This window comes from Arachis hypogaea, chromosome 13 (assembly GCF_003086295.3).
Source record: "Arachis hypogaea cultivar Tifrunner chromosome 13, arahy.Tifrunner.gnm2.J5K5, whole genome shotgun sequence".
NCBI lineage: Eukaryota > Viridiplantae > Streptophyta > Magnoliopsida > Fabales > Fabaceae > Arachis > Arachis hypogaea.
The window spans coordinates 64,394,096-64,401,379 of NC_092048.1; the positions used below are offsets into that span (position 1 = coordinate 64,394,096).

The window sequence follows — 7,284 nt, forward strand, 5'->3', positions numbered from 1 at the left end:
AACATCTCTTCCTCACTCACCAAAAATCCGAACCCCCTCTCTCTCTCTGAGTTCAGATTTTCTCTTCTTCTTTTCTTCTATTCACACAGGGACCTCTATACTGTGGTAAAAAGGATCCCTATTATTATTATTATTATTATTATTATTATTATTCTGTCCCTCTTTTTCATATGAGCAGGAGCAAAGACAAGAATATTCTTGTTGAAGCAGATCCAGAACCTGAAAGGACTCTGAAAAGGAAACTAAGAGAAGCTAAAATACAACAGTCCAGAGACAACCTTTCAGAAATTTTCGAACAAGAAGAAGAGATGGCAGCCGAAAATAATAATAATGCAAGGAGAATGCTTGGTGACTTTACTGCACCTAATTCCAATTTACATGGAAGAAGCATCTCCATTCCTGCCATTGGAGCAAACAATTTTGAGCTGAAACCTCAATTAGTTTCTCTGATGCAGCAGAACTGCAAGTTTCATGGACTTCCATCTGAAGATCCTTTTCAGTTATTAACTGAATTCTTGCAGATATGTGATACTGTAAAGACTAATGGAGTAGATCCTGAAGTCTACAGGCTCATGCTTTTCCCTTTTGCTGTGAGAGACAGAGCTAGAATATGGTTGGACTCTCAACCTAAGGATAGCCTGAACTCTTGGGATAAGCTGGTCAAGGCTTTCTTAGCCAAGTTCTTTCCTCCTCAAAAGCTGAGTAAGCTTAGAGTGGATGTTCAGACCTTCAGACAGAAAGAAGGTGAATCCCTCTATGAAGCCTGGGAGAGATACAAAGGACTGACCAAAAAGTGTCCTTCTGACATGCTTTCAGAATGGACCATCCTGGATATATTCTATGATGCTCTGTCTGAATTAGCTAAAATGTCATTGGATACTTCTACAGGTGGATCCATTCACTTAAAGAAAATGCCTGCAGAAGCTCAAGAACTCATTGACATGGTTGCTAATAACCAGTTCATGTACACTTCTGAAAGGAATCCTGTGAATAATGGGACGCCTATGAAGAAGGGAGTTGTTGAAATTGATACTTTGAATGCTATATTGGCTCAGAATAAAATATTAACTCAGCAAGTCAATATGATTTCTCAGAGTCTGAATGGAATGCAAGCTGCATCCAACAGTACTCAAGAGGCATCTTCTGAAGAAGAAGCTTATGATCCTGAAAACCCTACAATAGCAGAGGTAAATTATATGGGTGAACCTTATGGAAACACCTATAACCCATCATGGAGAAATCATCCAAATTTCTCATGGAAGGATCAAAAGCCTCAACAAGGCTTTAATAATGGTGGAAGAAATAGGTTTAACAATAGTAAACCTTTTTCATCATCCACTCAGCAACAGACAGAGAACTCTGAACAAAATACCTCTAATTTAGCAAACTTAGTCTCTGATCTATCTAAGGCCACTGTGAGTTTCATGAATGAAACAAGGTCATCCATTAGAAATTTGGAGGCACAAGTGGGCCAGCTGAGTAAAAGGGTCACTGAAATCCCTCCTAGTACTCTCCCAAGCAATACAGAAGAGAATCCAAAAGGAGAGTGCAAGGCCATTGAATTAATTACCATGGCCGAACCTGTAAGGGAGGGAGAGGACGTGAATCCCAAGGAGGAAGACCTCCTGGGATGTCCAGTGATCAATAAGGAGTTTCCCTCTGAGGAACCAAAGGAATCTGAGACTCATTTAGAGACCATAGAGATTCCATTGAACCTCCTTATGCCATTCATGAGCTCTGATGAGTATTCCTCTTCTAAAGAAAATGAGGATGTTACTGAAGGGCAAACTGCCAAGTTTCTTGGTGCAATCATGAAGCTGAATGCCAAATTATTTGGTATTGAAACTTGGGAAGATGAACCTCCCTTATTCACCAATGAACTAAGTGATCTGGATCAACTGATATTGCCTCAGAAGAAACAGGATCCTGGAAAGTTCGTAATACCTTGTACCATAGGCAACATGATCTTTGAAAAGGCTCTGTGTGACCTTGGTTCAGGAATAAACCTCATGCCCCTCTCTGTAATAGAGAAACTGGGAATCTATGGGGTACAAGCTGCTAAAATCTCATTAGAGATGGCAGACAATTCAAGAAAACAGGCTTATGGACAAGTAAAGGACGTGTTAGTAAAGGTTGAAGGCCTTTACATCCCTGCTGATTTCATAGTCCTAGATACTGGGAAGGATGAGGATGAATTCATCATCCTTAGAAGACCCTTCCTAGCCACAGCAAGAGCTGTGATTGATGTGGACAGAGGAGAATTGATCCTTCAATTAAATGAGGACAACCTTGCGTTTAAAACTCAAGGATATCTCTCTGTACCCATGGAGAGGAAGCACAGTAAGCTTCTCTCATTGCAGAGTCAACCAGAGCCCCCACAGTCAAACTCTAATTTTGGTGTTGGGAGGCCACAACCAAACTCTGAGTTTGGTGTTGAACTCCCATATCCAAACTCTAAGTTTGGTGTTGGAGAGTCTCAACAATGCTCTGAACATCTGTGAGGCTCCATGAGAGCCTGCTGTCAAGCTATTGACATTAAAGAAGCGCTTGTTGGGAGGCAACCCAATTTTTATCTAATTTCTATTTTTATTGTTTTTCATGTTTTATTAGGTTCATGATCATGTGGAGTCACAAAATAAATATAAAAATTGAAAACGGAATCAAAAACAGCAGAAGAAAAATCACACCCTGGAGGAAGACCTTACTGCGTTTAAACGCCAGTAAGAAGCATCTGGCTGGCGTTCAACACCAGAACAGAGCATGGTTCTGGCGCTGAACGCCCAAAATGGGCAGCATCTGGGCGTTTGAACGCCAGAATTGCACCCTGGAGAAGAGCTGGCGCTGAACGCCCAGAACAAGCATGGTTCTGGCGTTCAACACCAGAAATGGGCAACAAATGGGCGTTCAACACCCAGAACAAGCACCAATCTGGTGCTGAATGCCCAGAGTTGTGTGCAAGGGCATTTTGCATGCCCAATTTGGTGCAAGGTTGTAAATCCTTGAACACCTCAGGATCTGTGGACCCCATAGGATCACCTCAGGATCTGTGGACCCCACAGGATCCCCACCTACCTCCACTCACTTCTTCTCACCCCTCTTTCACACAATCCCATAAACACTCTTCCCCAAAACTCTTCACCAATCACCTCAATCTCTCTTCCCTATCCTCACCACTCACATCCATCCACTCTTCCCCATAAACCTACCTCATAAACACCACCTACCTTCAAAATTCAAAATCAATTTCCTACCCAAACCCACCCTACATGGCCGAAACCTTACCCCCCCTCCCTTCCCTATATATAGCCCTCCATTATTCTTCAAATTCACACAACACAACCCTCTCTTCCCCTTCTTGACCGAAACACATCTCCCTCTCCCTCTCCTCTATTTCTTCTTCTTCTTCATCTATTCTTTCTTTTTTTGCTCGAGGGCGAGCAAAAATTCTAAGTTTGGTGTGGTAAAAGCATAAGCTTTTTTTTTCCCATTACCATTGATGGCACCTAAGACCGGAGAATCCTCTAGAAAAGGGAAAGGGAAGACAAAAGCTTCCACCTCCGAGTCATGGGAGATGGAAAGATTCATCTCCAAAGCTCATCAAGACCACTTCTATGATGTTGTGGCCAAGAAGAAGGTGATCCCTGAGGTCCCTTTCAAGCTCAAGAAGAATGAGTATCTGGAGATCCGACATGAAATCCAAAGAAGAGGTTGGGAAGTTCTAACAAAACCCATCCAACAAGTCGGCATCCTAATGGTTCAAGAGTTCTATGCCAATGCATGGATCACTAGGAACCATGATCAAAGTAAGAACCCGGACCCAAAGAATTATCTCACCATGGTTCGGGGGAAATACTTAGATTTTAGTCCGGAAAATGTGAGGTTGGCGTTTAACTTGCCTATGATGCAAGGAGATGCACGCCCCTACACTAGAAGGGTCAACTTTAATCAAAGGTTGGACCAAGTCCTCATGGACATATGTGTGGAAGGAGCTCAATGGAAGATTGACTCCAAAGGCAAGCCGGTTCAACTAAGAAGACTGGACCTCAAGCCTGTAGCTAGAGGATGGTTAGAGTTCATTCAACGCTCCATCATCCCCACTAGCAACCGATCTGAAGTTACTGTGGATCGGGCCATCATGATTCATAGCATCATGATTGGAGAGGAAGTAGAAGTTCATGAAGTCATCTCCCTTGAACTCTACAAAATAGCCGAAAAGCCCTCTCCCATGGCAAGGCTAGCTTTTCCTCATCTTATTTGCCATCTATGTTACTCAGCTGGAGCTTCCATAGAAGGAGACATTCCCATTGAGGAAGAAAATCCCATCACTAAGAAAAGGATGGAGCAAGCAAGAGAGCCCATTCATGGATCTCAAGAGACGCATGAAGCTCATCACCATGAGATCCCGGAAATGCCTCAAATGCATTTTCCTCCACAAAACTATTGGGAGCAAATCAACACCTCCCTAGGAGAATTAAGTTCCAGCATGGGACAATTAAGGGTGGAACATCAAGAGCACTCCATCATCCTTCATGAAATTAGAGAAGATCAAAAAGCAATGAGAGAGGAGCAACAAAGACAAGGAAGAGATATAGAAGAGCTCAAGGACATCATTGGTTCCTCAAGAAGGAAACGCCACCATCACTAAGGTGGACTCATTCCTTGTTCTTACATTCTCTGTTTTTCGTTTTCTATGTTTGTGTCTTATTACATGATCATTAGTAGTTAGTAACTATGTCTTAAAGTTATGAATGTCCTATGAATCCATCACCTCTCTTAAATGAAAACTGTTTTAATTCAAAAGAACAAGAAGTACATGAGTTTCGAATTTATCCTTGAACTTAGTTTAATTATATTGATGTGGTGACAATGCTTCTTGTTTTCTGAATGTATGCTTGAACAGTGCATATGTCCTTTGAAGTTGTTGTTCATGAATGTTAAATATGTTGGCTCTTGAAAGAATGATGACAAGGAGACATGTTATTTGATAATCTGAAAAATCATAAAAATGATTCTTGAAGCAAGAAAAAGCAGCAAAGAACAAAGCTTGCAGAAAAAAACAGAAAAAAAATAGGCAAAAAAAATAGAAAGAAAAAGAAAAAGCAAGCAGAAAAAGCCAAAAGCTCTTAAAACCAAAAGGCAAGAGCAAAAATCCAATAACCCTTAAAACCAAAAGGCAAGGGCAAATAAAAAGGATCCCAAGGCTTTGAGCATCAGTGGATAGGAGGGCCTCAAGGAATAACATCCTGGCCTAAGCGGCTAAACCAAGCTGTCCCTAACCATGTGCTTGTGGCGTGAAGGTGTCAAGTGAAAACTTGAGACTGAGCGGTTAAAGTCAAGGTCCAAAGCAAAAAAAGAGTGTGCTTAAGAACCCTGGACACCTCTAATTAGGGACTTTAGCAAAGCTGAGTCACAATCTGAAAAAGTTCACCCAATTATGTGTCTGTGGCATTTATGTATCCGGTGGTAATACTGGAAAACAAAGTGCTTAGGGCCACGGCCAAGACTCATAAAATAGCTGTGTTCAAGAATCATCATACTGAACTAGGAGAATCAATAACACTATCTGAACTCTGAGTTCCTATAGAAGTCAATCATTCAGAACTTCAATGGATAAAGTGGGATGCCAAAACTATTCAAGAGGCAAAAAGCTACAAGTCCCTCTCATCTGATTGGAGCTATGTTTCATTGATAGTTTGGAATTTATAGTATATTCTCTTCTTTTTATCCTATTTGATTTTCAGTTGCTTGGGGACAAGCAACAATTTAAGTTTGGTGTTGTGATGAGCGGATAATTTATACGCTTTTTGGCATTGTTTTTAGTATGTTTTTAGTAGAATCTAGTTACTTTTAGGGATGTTTTCATTAGTTTTTATGTTAAATTCATATTTCTGGACTTTACTATGAGTTTGTGTGTTTTTCTTTGATTTCAGGTATTCTTTGGCTGAAATTGAGGGACTTGAGCAAAAATCAGATTCAGAGGTAAAAGAAGGACTGCTGATGCTGTTGGATTCTGACCTCCCTGCACTCAAAGTGGATTTTCTGGAGCTACAGAACTCAAAATGGTGCGTTTCCAATTGCGTTGGAAAGTAGACATACAGGGCTTTCCAGCAATGTATAATAGTCGATACTTTGGCCGAGTTTCGATGATGTAAAAGGGCGTTGAACGTCAGTTCTACGCTACTGTCTGGAGTTAAACGCCAGAAACAAGTCACAAACCAGAGTTGAACGCCAGAAATACATTACAACCTGGCGTTCAACTCCAGAAAGAGCCTCTGCACGTGTAACATTCAAGCTCAGCCCAAGCACACACCAAGTGGGCCCCGAAAGTGGATTTATGCATCAATTACTTACTTCTGTAAACCCTAGTAACTAGTTTATTATAAATAGGACTTTTTACTATTGTATTAGACATCTTTGGATTATATTTTGATCTATTGATCATGTTTTAGGGGCTGGCCATTCGGCCAAGCCTGGACCTTTTACTTATGTATTTTCAACGGTAGAGTTTCTACACTCCATAGATTAAGGTGTGGAGCTCTGCTGTTCCTCAAAGATTAATGCAAAGTACTACTGTTTTTCTATTCAATTCAACTTATTCCGCTTCTAAGATATTCATTCGCACTTCAACCTGAATGTGATGAACGTGACAATCATCATCATTCCTTATGAACGTGTGCCTGACAACCACTTCCGCTCTACCTTAGATTGAATGAGTATCTCTTAGATCTCTTAATCAGAATCTTCGTGGTGTAAGCTAGATTGATGGCGGCATTCATGAGAATCCGGAAAGTCTAAACCTTGTCTGTGGTATTCCGAGTAGGATTCAGGGATTGAATGACTGTGACGAGCTTCAAACTCGCGAGTACTGGGCGTAGTGACAGACGCAAAAGGAGGGTGAATCCTATTCCAGTATGATCGAGAACCTCAGATGATTAGCCGTGCTGTGACAGAGCATTTGGACCATTTTCACAAGAGGATAGGATGCAGCCATTGGCAAGGGTGACGCCTCCAGACGATTAGCCATGCAGTGACAGCGCATCGGACCATTTTCCAGAGAGGATCAAAAGTAGCCATTGACAGCGGTGATGTCCTTACATAAAGCCAGCCATAGAAAGGAGTAAGACTGATTGGATGAAGACAACAGGAAAGCAGAGGTTTAGAGGGACGAAAGCATCTCCATACATTTATCTGAAATTCTCACCAAGGATTTACATAAGTATTTCTATCCCTATTTTATTTTTGATATTCGAAAACTCCATAACCATTCTATATCCGCCTGACTGA

The 7,284-nt window shown here is 41.2% G+C and overlaps 1 non-coding gene across 1 annotated transcript; it reads right to left on the bottom strand.

The window, feature by feature from the left end:
• Window positions 1-704: 704 nt before the first annotated feature.
• On the bottom strand, window positions 705-812 carry LOC112740037 (small nucleolar RNA R71). The gene has a single exon (XR_003170973.1). It is a non-coding gene; the product is annotated as a small nucleolar RNA R71 (small nucleolar RNA).
• Between the last annotated feature and the right edge of the window lie 6,472 nt (window positions 813-7,284).